The sequence below is a fragment of the Rhea americana genome, unplaced genomic scaffold (assembly GCF_003343005.1).
Source record: "Rhea americana isolate MKP2758 unplaced genomic scaffold, rheAme1 scaffold_47, whole genome shotgun sequence".
Lineage (NCBI taxonomy): Eukaryota > Metazoa > Chordata > Aves > Rheiformes > Rheidae > Rhea > Rhea americana.
The window spans coordinates 3937873-3950293 of record NW_028186612.1 but is presented as its reverse complement, the minus strand read 5'-3'; positions in this window follow the sequence as shown (position 1 = coordinate 3950293).

The window sequence follows — 12421 nt, the reverse complement described above, 5'->3', positions numbered from 1 at the left end:
CAGCTCGATACCTGCGGCAATCAAACAGCTTCTCAGATACTCTGGAAAAAGGTGAGCAAAGAGTTGCTCCATATAATGTGCTTCTGATAAATCAGCAGAGAAGACATTCCAGATACTGCATGGTGTATTCACTCCTCCATGTGAACAGGATCAGTATGGTGAACCTAAGCACTTGAAATACATTACTGAAAGTATAGGTTCGCATTCTCTGGGGACTCAGAACTATTTGTTTCTACAGGTGATTGTTGGGTATCCTTTCTTTTTCCACAAGGATCTTCAAAAAAACATATATATACACACAGAAGCCTTTTAAGGTCTGCAGGGGAGATTTTCTATGTAAAAACTTCCTTCCTCATTCTATTTAATAAACAGAGCTGAGAGGGAAGGACACGGTCACTAAGTTCAAGAAAAGTAGTCTGATGGGTGTGGCATAGTCAGTATCTTGCACCTTGTCTTCGGGGAAAAGGGGTAAGAAAGTTGAAACTTTGGGGCTGGATATTATTCAAGCATTTACTCCATATAGTTACAGGCTACATAGGACTGAGCAGTTACACAGAATCATTACATGCTGCAGTTACACGTAACAACAAAAAAGCATGCAAATGTATTAATACACATCTTTCCAACTGGGTTTGAAATACCTATTTGGCCCTTAACAGGGAAAAGAAATGCTAAATTCTACTGGAGAGAAGTTTCTTGTTCCACCGGTTGGGCTGTGTCCTAGAAATATCTCACAGATCTTGTTTCCAGAATTGTGGCTAGACAAACAAAACTCCTATTAAAGTAATTGAGAGGCTCTGGAAGCTTGATACAGTATCCCAGGATCGATACATTACCATATAATATACTATATCATAATATGTAGCAAGTATCATTGAAGTTTTTAGGTATTGACTAAATAAAGACAAAATAGAGGATGGATATGAGAGTGCAGAAAGAAGCACAAGGAATGTGTTAATAGCCAACAGCCAGTGTTGCCCCCTGTGTAGAGTCTAATCACAGACCCCTATCGCATGTCTAACCTCCATATAATCTGTCTATGGTGTTTCTATGAGGGCTGCAAGTCGAAAATCTCATCTCAGTATCTCCAGAGAAGAAGGAGAATCATGAGAAGGATGAATTGTCAAAGGACAGGCTAAGTACGACTGAGAGCTTATTAGAAGGGAGGAGGATGCGTAAGCAGGAAAACAGCTTGCTAGGCTGGTTCTTTTAAAATGTAAGGCTAGATCCTCCGTGTAAATTAGCATAGCTCCATTGGCTCAGGTTGACTGGTTGACTTCACTGGCTTTATGGCAATTTACCAGCTGACATTCTAGCCCATTAACTTGAAGCATTGCATGTTTTACTGTGAGCTTGGTCTTTGTTGGTTCTGCCCCCACTCTTTTCCCTGCCAGAACTGACAAAATTCTTCAGCTGAAACATCTGAGGGACGACATCTCATCACAGATGGATGTTTCCATGGAAATATCTGTTTCAGTTGATTTTTTTTTTTTTGAGTCTTTCACAGATAAAATATAAATAAATGGTTGGACAAGTTTTCAATAAATCAAAATAGAAACTTTGTTGGAGAAGCTGAAATGTTGTTCTGGTTGTAATTTTGCTTTCTTTTCTTTAATAAAGAACATGTAATGCCTGCAGAAAAGAAATCACCAAAATGAAAATTTCCTGAAAACTTCCAGGAGTCAATAACGTATATCAGGTTATTCTCCCTCAGTGGTCCACATTTATAGGTCTAAGGGCAGGAAGAGCTAGTAGAAGCAAATGCAAGGCAGATGAAGGAGAGAGAAGTAGGCACTCCTGTCTTCTGTCTAAATGAGGGCCTTTTCTTTTCTCTGAATCTTTTCCCAGCTCCTCCCTTCCCACTCATTTCAGCTAGTGTTCAGATTGTAATCTGCTGGAAAAAGAAAGGAAAAAAAAAAAAAAAAAAGAGCAAGCTGTGCCTCCCCTGCACCAGCCGTTGCTGATAGAGAGATCCTGTGACATGAATCGAGAGGGTTTTTTTTCTCGTTTTGAGCATTGATTTACCCATACAAATGGTCTGACATTTAATCATATGTGGAAATACATTCCATGGAAGAAACTACTGTTACTGCTTCCCAAAATACAACCTCAAGGAAGAAACTGGTTAAAGGTTATACGCTGAAAATGATTTTCAAAAAAGTGAATACATAAAATAAAATGCAGACTTCTGTTCAAAAGCATAATGGAGTCTGGTTGGGTACCTACATCCCTGAGAGTCTCTGTTGAGATGGTTGAGAGTCTCAGTCAAGGAATATTAGTGGGCCTAGGAACACATTGAAGATTTTGGAGATATCCTACTACCTGCATATTGGTTAAATAATCCCATGCCCTGAAAACAGTGTTGGGGGACCACTTTTGGATGTCCCACCCAGTATGTGTAATGACAGCTAAGGCTGGACTTCATAATATAAACATTATTGATTACAAAAATTTCAGTAAAATATTTCCAGGCCTTAACCTTACCTCCACTACCCAGAAAGTCTCTCTGTAAATGAAATATCAACTTAATTTCTGCTTCTGGAAATTCAGCACCAGCTTCTTTGGCACAGTTCAAGATAGCAAAAATGTAAGAAGCCTCCTACGACTGGTGAAGATAGCTAGAGCTACCAGCTGCTCTGAGCATTTGTAGAGAAATACTTGGGGACTGGATTGCAATACATCGATATATTCTATTTTCCAAGAGTATGTTTGGCAATATACAGGAGAACTGCCATTGGTGTGAAGCCTCAGTTGGTAGGGCAACTAGAGCAGTTGGATGAATATGGTCATGTTATTTTATTGCTATGCATAAGGTCCCAAAAAGAAAGTCCCTTGAGTTGTTTCCCACATAAATAATAGAAGAAATGTTTAAATCATTGTTTAGCTTCAAGCAGCAGTTAGCTGCTGATCGGTGTGGATATCCCATCTGATGGAGCTAAAGAAAAGACATGCAGCTTTGTCATCACTGCCAAAGTGCTTTTGTACAGCAAGTGCTAATGCAGAAAAAAGACAAGAACTACTTATTCTGGGAGAGAAAAATTCCAGCTTTTCCTCTGAAGGAACTTAGGTGAGGTCAGCTAGATTAAAAAAAATAATTTTGTTAAACCATAAATGCAATTAAAAGCAAGGGACTGCACTATGGAAAGGTGTTATTCAGTGTGCGTGTGAGAGAGGATGCCAGAATCTGGCTCTGAATAGTTTTGATTAACAAACCAGAGTCTGAATTGTTAGAGAACTGTTCATTTCGGTAAGCCATTATTCACGGCCTGTGACTGGTCATAAGTAATGTTCTGCATCCTGATGAGAGGATTGAAGCTTACACTGGAATGATGAATGCCTGACAGCAGATAATGAATAGTGTACTTCCCTCACAATTCACAAATGCTCTAAGGTTCCTGCATTGTAAACTACCAATCCAACTCACTGAACAAGTACATTGAAAAAACATTTCCAAGAGCAGCAGGATTTCAGCTCTTTCCCTGTGGGGTATAGTTTTAGTTCTCTAAATCAAAGCAGCATGGGTCAAGCAGGTGTATCTCCTAGAGCTGCTTGCTGGTTTTCTCTCAGGACCAAGCAGTCTGCAAATACAACCTAACCCCGTCAATCTCAAACTCATCCTCCCAGAGGCAACTGAGAAGTTCCTGGGAAAGTCAATCCTACCTCTCCCAAGAGGCAGTATCACCCCATGACGCAGAAACTTCCACATATAGTTGGAGCTGCCTGAATGCTTCCAAATAGCAACCCACATGGTCACATAAACAGCAGCCAATGGAAGCCAAGTAAGTCATTTATCAATATATTGGCCAACATGCTGTCTTAATTATTTAACTATTCTGGTAAAAGCTAATGCATAAAGAACTTAAATGGTGCATGGATTTTGGACAGGGTCTCCAGTCAAGGGGAAATTTCACACAAAATGCCAGGCAGTTCAAAGTCTTCTCTGCGTGCAGATGGGAGCAGAGTACATTTCTGCTACACAGAACTAGAGGATGACGAGGTAGGGTCAAAGCATTGCAAATGATGCTTGGACCAAGCAAGTATTGTGATAGCATTTTCCCATTTAATCACAGTCTCTGGACACCAGTTTGGCTCTACTCAGTAATATATCTCCCTGATTGAACTTAATGCAAGTATGCTAGGAAAATTTTTCATTTACTGACCTGAGAGGAAGGGAAATGTAGAGTAACTTTCAAGTAGAACTTGTCCCATGGCAGGGAAATTGTCAGAGAACATCAAAATGCTCATGTTGCAGCTGAACATCTGAAAAACGATAATCTGCAGAGCACTTTACTCATGACAGGCAAGAAGAATTTGATTCGCTTGAGATATCTGTACTTCATGGGTTGATCTTTCAACTGAGCTGAAGAAACAATTAATTGAATTAATGGGGCATATCAGACTCCAGAGTGCTCAACATCCTGCGTTTGTGTGAACTCTGTCACTCTGGCAGGCCTGTCTACATGTCTTCAGCAAATAATTCTACAGTCTACTTGCTTCCATTTACAGTCATGTTTTTGTTAGCAGCAAATGACAGCAATGGCAGTCATTAGATTGGCAGCTTGGGACAGCCTTCTGGTTGGGAATGGCTTATGCAAAGAATGCAAGAATCCCAGTTCAGCAGTACTCTGCTGGGATTGTGGCTTCAAAACAAGCAAGCAGAGACTTCCCACTGATGCAGTGACACAGCATTAGTTACATTTTTACACCTGGCTCCTTGTTAACAAAACTTTGCACTGCAGTTGCATGAAACAGGAGTAATATATGCTCTGAGAGTCTGCTCACAGACTCTGAGAGTGTCTGCTCACAATGCTGAATCCTTGCATCCCACTGGGCAGTTCAGTGCTTCTGTTCCTGATGGGTGGGTAATAGGACCAGAAATTGAGGATTTCGTCCATCTTCTGGGAGAAGAACACAACTTTTCATACAATACTCCTTTTTTGGAGTGACTTTACTGGGCTGACTTTCAAGATCTCAGAGGACAATTTCATCTCAAACTGAAGAGGTAGCAGACTGGGTAATTCCAGCCCTACCAGAAGTTGCCTACGTAACCATGGTTAAATTAGTCTCTTTGTGTTCAGTTTTCCACATGGAATTATATTTTCTTTCTCCAATCTAGCTTTTCTACTTATACTGTAAATCTTTCACCTGTGGATCACTTCTTACCACTTACTACAGAATCTAGCACAGTAGGACTATAATTTTAACAAGGATGTTTAGGCATCTTGATTTCACAAATATCTGTGTTAATCTCAAATTCATCTCTTCCCTAGTTGTCGTACTTAAATGCCTCTTCCTGATGCATAGACCTTTCTGTTACTTACAGATATCTATCATGCAACTTGTTTTGTGGCCTTCTTACTGGAATACAACTTCTACAGGATAAAAGAGTAGGATATTACTCCTTAAATCTATTTGGGGATGGTTAGTATCTCCTGGTTTGGGAGCTGCCAGGAACCAGTGAAGCAGGAGCAGCAACTGCTTCCAAAACTCCTGAGTTTTGCACACTCATGAAAGCAAAATTATGTGGAACTCCTAGTTTCCACTGGACTCCTCTCCATTATGGACACGGCAGAAAGAGCAACCGGAGAAGAGAACAATAATATTTACAAACACAGCCATAGAATCTCTTTAAATTGATATGCTTTTGCAATACCTAAAGCTCCTTTCCCAATAAATGCTACTGTGTTTGTTTGCAGCTCTCCAGCAACAAGGTGCTGAAGATTACTTCGCATTTCAAATACACTGCTAGGAAATTCTCTAGAGGCCAGATGAGAGGACTGAAATGTTGACCATTGTTAGAAGCTTTTTTTATATATATAATTTCCTATTTTCTACCTTTTCTGTTGCACATTTTCTTTTCCTTTACCTTACTGCTTCCTCCATCTACCCATCTCCTCCTTGGCTTGTTTACAGAATTCATACGTGCCTAAGGCCCCCTTTCATTATGTCTGTAGATACTCTCTCTTCTTTTTCCTTACTTAAGCCTACCTACTTTGACACTTTTTTCTCTACTCGAAGCTATACAGACTGTCCCCAAAGATCATAAATGTTCTCACAAATTCTTGACTGATGTTCCACAAGCAGCCATGTGAACAGAATTTTGACAACACAAATGATCACAGAATGGCAAGTAAGCAGAGTAAGTCCACAGACTTCAAAGAGAACTTGTGGTTTTCGTGCTAGCAATTTTTGTGGTAGTCATTCATTGCGAGTTAAGTCTAGCAATGATCTTAAGCAATCAAGCCACTTCACTTTCAGAAGCCAGCCCACAATTAAACACGAAAGCCCAATAGACTCTCAATGATGATGCAATGATGTGTTTTCTGGTGCTTTTCTAGGCACAAGGCCAAAAGCTCAGTTACTATTTATGCAATTTGAAATGAATGGCATAAAATTATGCACTGACTGCATTGCAATTCATTGCAATTCTTAATTGTTTTGACTTTATTTTTCCAACAGTCAGCACGTTTTTCTTCTGAGAAGTGCTTTTTCCTTTTTAAATTAAGACAGATACTTACCATGACTATCAGTTTATTCAGATGATCGGACATTAGCACTTACAGGACCTTGCATGTTCCTCACTCCTCCTTTTCTGTTACTCAGTAAGGCCAAATTCTATTACCTTTATTCACACCATTGCTTTATTTCATAGCTACATTGATGTTTTCAATACAATGACTCCTAGAATAAATTCCTACTTCAGTGTGCCACAATGACCTGCTTAAGTGCTTGCTTCAGGCTGTTTCAGGCCTCTGTGATGCTTTTTTTAACCATGATTTCATCATACCACAAGCAAGTGCTTTCCCATAGCTCATCAGCCAGTACCCCTAGAACCTGTAGTCAGAAATTTGCCCGTGCTTACTGTGCTTAAAGGGAAAGCATAGCTTTGTCACTAACAAGACATGCACTCGTCTTTGCTGTGATTACTTTAGCAATCCCATCACAGATCTATCAGTAAGAACGGTATTTGTTGTGCTGCTTCAAGGGGGCAAGTATTATATGTGCTTATGGTTGTGCTGGTCAACGACTTACTGAATCATACCAGTCATCATTCCCCATATTTGGGGGATAAAATATAAACTTTCAAGTTCAGCAACTGAATTAATTCAGAACTGCCAGTCCGAACATTTAGAAGCATTTAAAAGCATGCACGAGCCAGCAAGGTGCCCTTGGGGCCAGGAGACCATTGGCTTCCTGGGGTGCATTAGGAAGATTATTGCCAGCAGGTTGAGGGAGGTGATCCTGCCCCTCTACTCAGCCCTGCTGAGGCCTCATCTTGAGTCCTGTGTCCAGTTCTGGGCTCCCCAGTCCAAGAGAGACATGGACCTAGAGTCCAGCGTAGGCCTACAAAGATGATCAGAGGGCTGGAGCTCCTGCCCTATGCGGAACGGCTGCGAGAGGTGGGCCTCTTCAGCCTGAGGAAGAGAAGACTGAGGGGGGATCTTATCAACGTGTACAAGTACCCGAAGGGAGGGTGTCAAGGGGACGGGGACAAACTCTTTTCAGTTGTCCCATGGGACAGGACAAGAGGCAATGGGCAGAAATTGGACCACAGGAAGTTCTGCCTGACCGTGAGGGGGAATTTCTTCCCTGTGAGAGTGATGGAGCACTGGAACAGGTTGTCCAGAGAGGTTGTGGAGTCTCCTTCTGTGGAGATCTTCAAGGCCCGCCTGGATGCAACCCTGTCTACCATGCTGTAGGTAGGTTGGACTAGATGATCTCCAGAGGTCCCTTCCAACCTTACCGATTCTATGATTCTATGATCACATACCTATACTTTGTACCTCTTGGGAAAAGTCCAGCCAGTTCGGCAGATTGCTTTGAAGTACTAGGCAGAAATACCCACCTGAGCTGATGGATTAGGCAGAACGTAGTTATGGAGTCTCTTCACTGAAATCTCTTTGGACCGTCTCAAGTCTAAATCACAAAGCAAATCAATAGCTTACCAATCATGTCACAGAAAGGATATCAAGAGCACAAAGTCAAATCCTTTAAAGCTGGAGAATGCCAGAGTTAAGATGATCATAAACAAGTCTAGAAAGGACAAGCTACTACATTTGATGTTACATAGCCTCAGAGGAATGTACAGTAACTGGTTACCCTAGTGCCCTATAAAATCTAGTCCTAAGCTTTCCACAGTTGCTTTTAATAGGACTTACAAACAGCCAGGGAACCATAACATCAGATTAGCCGTTATTATGCCTGTTTCACAGATAAACTGACAACTAGTAGAACTGAAATGGAAACCAGGTCTCTACAGCCATATCAGCAGGAGCACCGCTGCAGGATACTGAAGAACAGAGTGCTCATAATGGGTATGTAGCTTTTAAGGGCAAAGCCATGTTTTAACTTATTCCACTGCTGTGCTCATATGAAGCAAAATGTATACGCAAAAGTGAGGTCTTGCTACTGTTATGTATCCATTCTGTTCCCTTGATGACAACAAGTTCCCACCTCTCATCTCTTGACCAACGGCCGTATCAGCAGAAAGCAGCATGGATCTGGACACTTACATAGCATGGATATCATCTAAGACTGTAGACAGGCTAGCAATTACACTACTTGAGGTTTCTGTTGCCTCCTAAATGGTTGTTTCTGGCCTTCTGGTGGAGATTATTCCTTTTGTAATTTAAAGATTCAGAGTAAACCCTAATCTGTTCTAGGCCAAATTACTTAAGTGAAAGAATTTAAATAGGTACCTTGAGTGAGCTAGTTTTGACTGAGTGGGAGTTCCTTTACAAACCTCCTTGCCGGCTGAATTCTAGTGGTAGCTCACCTCCAGCTCTAAGATGTTGATGAGCACCTTAGGGCAGTAGGAGACTATTTAAACTTGAATGTCTGAAGCAGAAGATGCAACTAGCACACCCAGTGAATGGGACGCTTTGATTGAAAAGGCCAGAACACAATTCAATTGTTTGCTAAAAAAAGCAGGCTCACTTGCAAAGGCATATCATTAACAATTAGTGAAGACTGGATATGTCACTTGTAGGTCACCAGGTGATGAGCTATAGAGGCTTCTACATGTAGGTCACCAAATGACTCCAACCCAACACTAAAACTATAGGCAGGCCTTTTAATTATATGTTTGCTTCACATTAGATGGAGTGCTTTTCAGGTATTGCTTCTCATGTAGGTGTCTAGCATCCAGCACAACCAGGCCTCATCTTAGTCAGGTCCCTTAATTGAAGCTTCTGTAATAAGAGTGTACAAGGAATCTGGTGTGAACATAAACAATTAATGCTAGTAAAAGAAAGCCCAGTCACGTTGTGTTTGGTGCTAAATTAACCCAAGCTAGGGACATATCTTTTCTGCACTTGTAGGTACAGAAAATGGCAAGAGGAATAAACAAAATGGGAAACCAAAATTTGCAATGTCATTTTTTCCCCAAAATTCTTTATTAGGGAGCAGGGAGGAAGACAATTTTTGTTACAGTTTCTGAAGGTAAGTTTCATGATTTTGATCTTTCTGGGGTTCACAGCATTGATTCCTCCAAAACAACTCAGTCTGACACAGACAACTCGTAATGTTAAAGTTAGGTATAATCATAGTTGACTGGAAAAAAAAAGGTACTTAGAATAGAAATTGTTATGCAACTGCTGCTTTATGAATTGCTGACAGATCTGATGATAATACTAAAAGTAGTTGCTTTCTTATGACTGATTTGGGTACTTTTATAATTATTCTGTGGCAGGACAACAGTATCCCCTAAATGATAGTATTTTTGATGTTTTCACATTTATTTTTGTCTACATAAGGAAATAAACACATTGTATTCAAATAGGCACAAAATCTTTGTAACTTACAACATTTGCTGAAACTGGAATGGATCAAATAAATACTAATTTAACAGGTTCGGATTCTTACTTGCACATATATTTCAAAAGGGAATAATGCTACATTTTACTTGGGTGAAAGCAGACCCCCAGCACACTTACACTGTTTTCTCATCAAATAAGTCACTGAGCTGAAATCATAGTTATGTTTCAAGTAGATTGGGTTAACTTTATAAACACATCATAAAATGGATATTCCATAGCTCTCTTTTGACATTGTTTTACTATTGCAATTTACCATTGTAATGGTAATATTTAGGAAACAATGAATGGACTACAATGATATAATTAAGGGATAATCTCCATCGCTGTGAAGTATACAAAGCAATAAACAGTCGCCAAAACTGATTAATAGCTGAAGTGAAGTTGAAGCATTTAATCAATCTAATAAACCATTTATTGCAAGAATATAGTGGCTTACACTAACTACTAAACATTTATCTTATTGATACAAACTGCACTATTTTCCTTTCTTTAGGATGTAATATCATGAAACCTTGATTGTTCTTCCATTAAAGTCAAGGGTAAAACTCCCACTGCGGGCTCAGGGTCATGCCTTCCATGAGCTGTTATCAGTGAAAATAAATGCTTCCTTTTAATGTGGAACAGCTCTGCTAAAAACTTTTTTGTTTCCTATTATAAAACATCCCATGGCATTGAAAGGGGGGCACATTCTAGTGGCAAGGACAAATGTCAGGAATCATGATGAAAATCTGCATTTCCTACTAGCTTGAATAGCAATTTCGAGCAAAGTACTGTCTTTTTTTCTGTGCCTCTAACCCCTGATCTGTAAAATAGGAATGAAACTATTCATTTATTCTACTGGATCATTTAGAATTTGCTACATGCAATATCAGGAATCATAGAAGATACTGTATAGACTTCAGAGTACTTCTAAAGTAAAAAACAGAAAGGAAACAACACAGATTGCTCTTAATTCTGTTACACCGGTCCTGTAACCAATATAGAAACGGGATTGAAAGGAGAGAGGCCGAACAGCACTGGTTAGAGGAAGAGACCTGTTCCCTATTTACTGTGATGCTGCCAGTAAAAGTACAGCTGAGCATATACCTTTTCCACCTCCTAGGTCTGCTGTTGTTCTTGTTCTGCTTTTCTTGTTCTCCTCCTTAGGCTGGATAGGTAGAGGAGGAGGACATGACAAACACATGGAGAGCTATCTGCTCCGGACATAATCTCTGACCCTATTTCCACCTTATATATCACTGTAAGTGGTGGTTTTCCCCTATGCTGAAATAAGTACCAAATTCCTTAATACAAATGAATCAACCAGCTAGGTTTGGTTACAATGTGTGTTGGAAACTAAATCTTACCAATGTTTAAAACATACATAACACATTAGCTTCAGGTGAAAACTGCATTTTTGAGCCTTGCAAAGTGTGTTTTTTTGTCAGATGGGCTGTTTGTATCTCCTTATCTCTGCACAGAAAAGAAGCATAAGAGCTCCTACTCTCCTAGCACAGATCACGACAGCTCTTTCTCTGCATAGATATCAAAAAGGGTTTTAGTGCTGGAAAACTCTCAAACTTCCTCTGAATCAACACCTTTGTTTTAATGCTAGTAGGAAGCTACTTTGTTTTTATCCCAATATAAATGTTGATACAGAAACTTCTACCAAAAAATAGCAAAGGTATGAATTTATTGTTTCAGCAAAAGCTTCTGTGTAAATTAACCCTCAGATAATTAAAAATGCCTCCAGTGTCTGGGTGGGTAAAAGATCAAGTACTTGTTGAGTTACAACACAGCTAGTGCTGTGATAAAGCTTCCTAATGGTTCAGAGCTCACAGGAGCACTCAACATTTTCAGGTAACAGGACCAATTCCATAAGCCAACATGTACTAACTCCTAATCATCTAGGCCCGATCTAACTTGCAAGGAGCTGTTTGCAATTTCAAGACTCTTGTTTGGAGAAGTCAAAGCTGAACAGCAGGTTCAAACTTGCACAACTGCAAGCGGTGGCATTGAACTCGTTCCCTGTGCAAGGGTTTGCATAAGACTAGGATGGGCAAACCTAAAATACAAGTCCCAGAAACCTGCAATACTGGTATCTCTGCATATACCGCTGTTTAGGGAGTGTTACTTTTGTGAGAGAAAAGACATCTAGCTTTCAAAAGATTTTAATTTGCACTAAGACTAATGCAGCAACTTTCAGACACGCAGCAAAATGTTTAAGTGTGTGTTGAGTGCAGGAATATACTGAGAGGAAAACAAGGCTCTGGAGCTTTACTGACTTTTCCCCAGGAACTAGTGGTGTTGGCGCTACTATGGATTACAGACCCCTCGAGGCAGGGCCTGTTCCCTCTTTTTTACAGCAAAGCACCACAACGAGGACAGCTACTCGCTGCTGCTAGGACTGAACGCCACCGCGGCCCTTTCTGCCGCCGGGCGTGGCGGCTGGACGGGCGTACTTTCGCCACCGTTACTGGAAACTATTCGAAGTTACACACAGACGACGTTATGTAGCCGGCTGCCGCCTCAGCCGCGCCGCGCCCCACCGAGGCCCGCCCGCCCGCGCCCCACCGGCTGCCGCGCGTGGCCCCTCCGCGCCTCAACGGCCCTCGGCGGCGGCG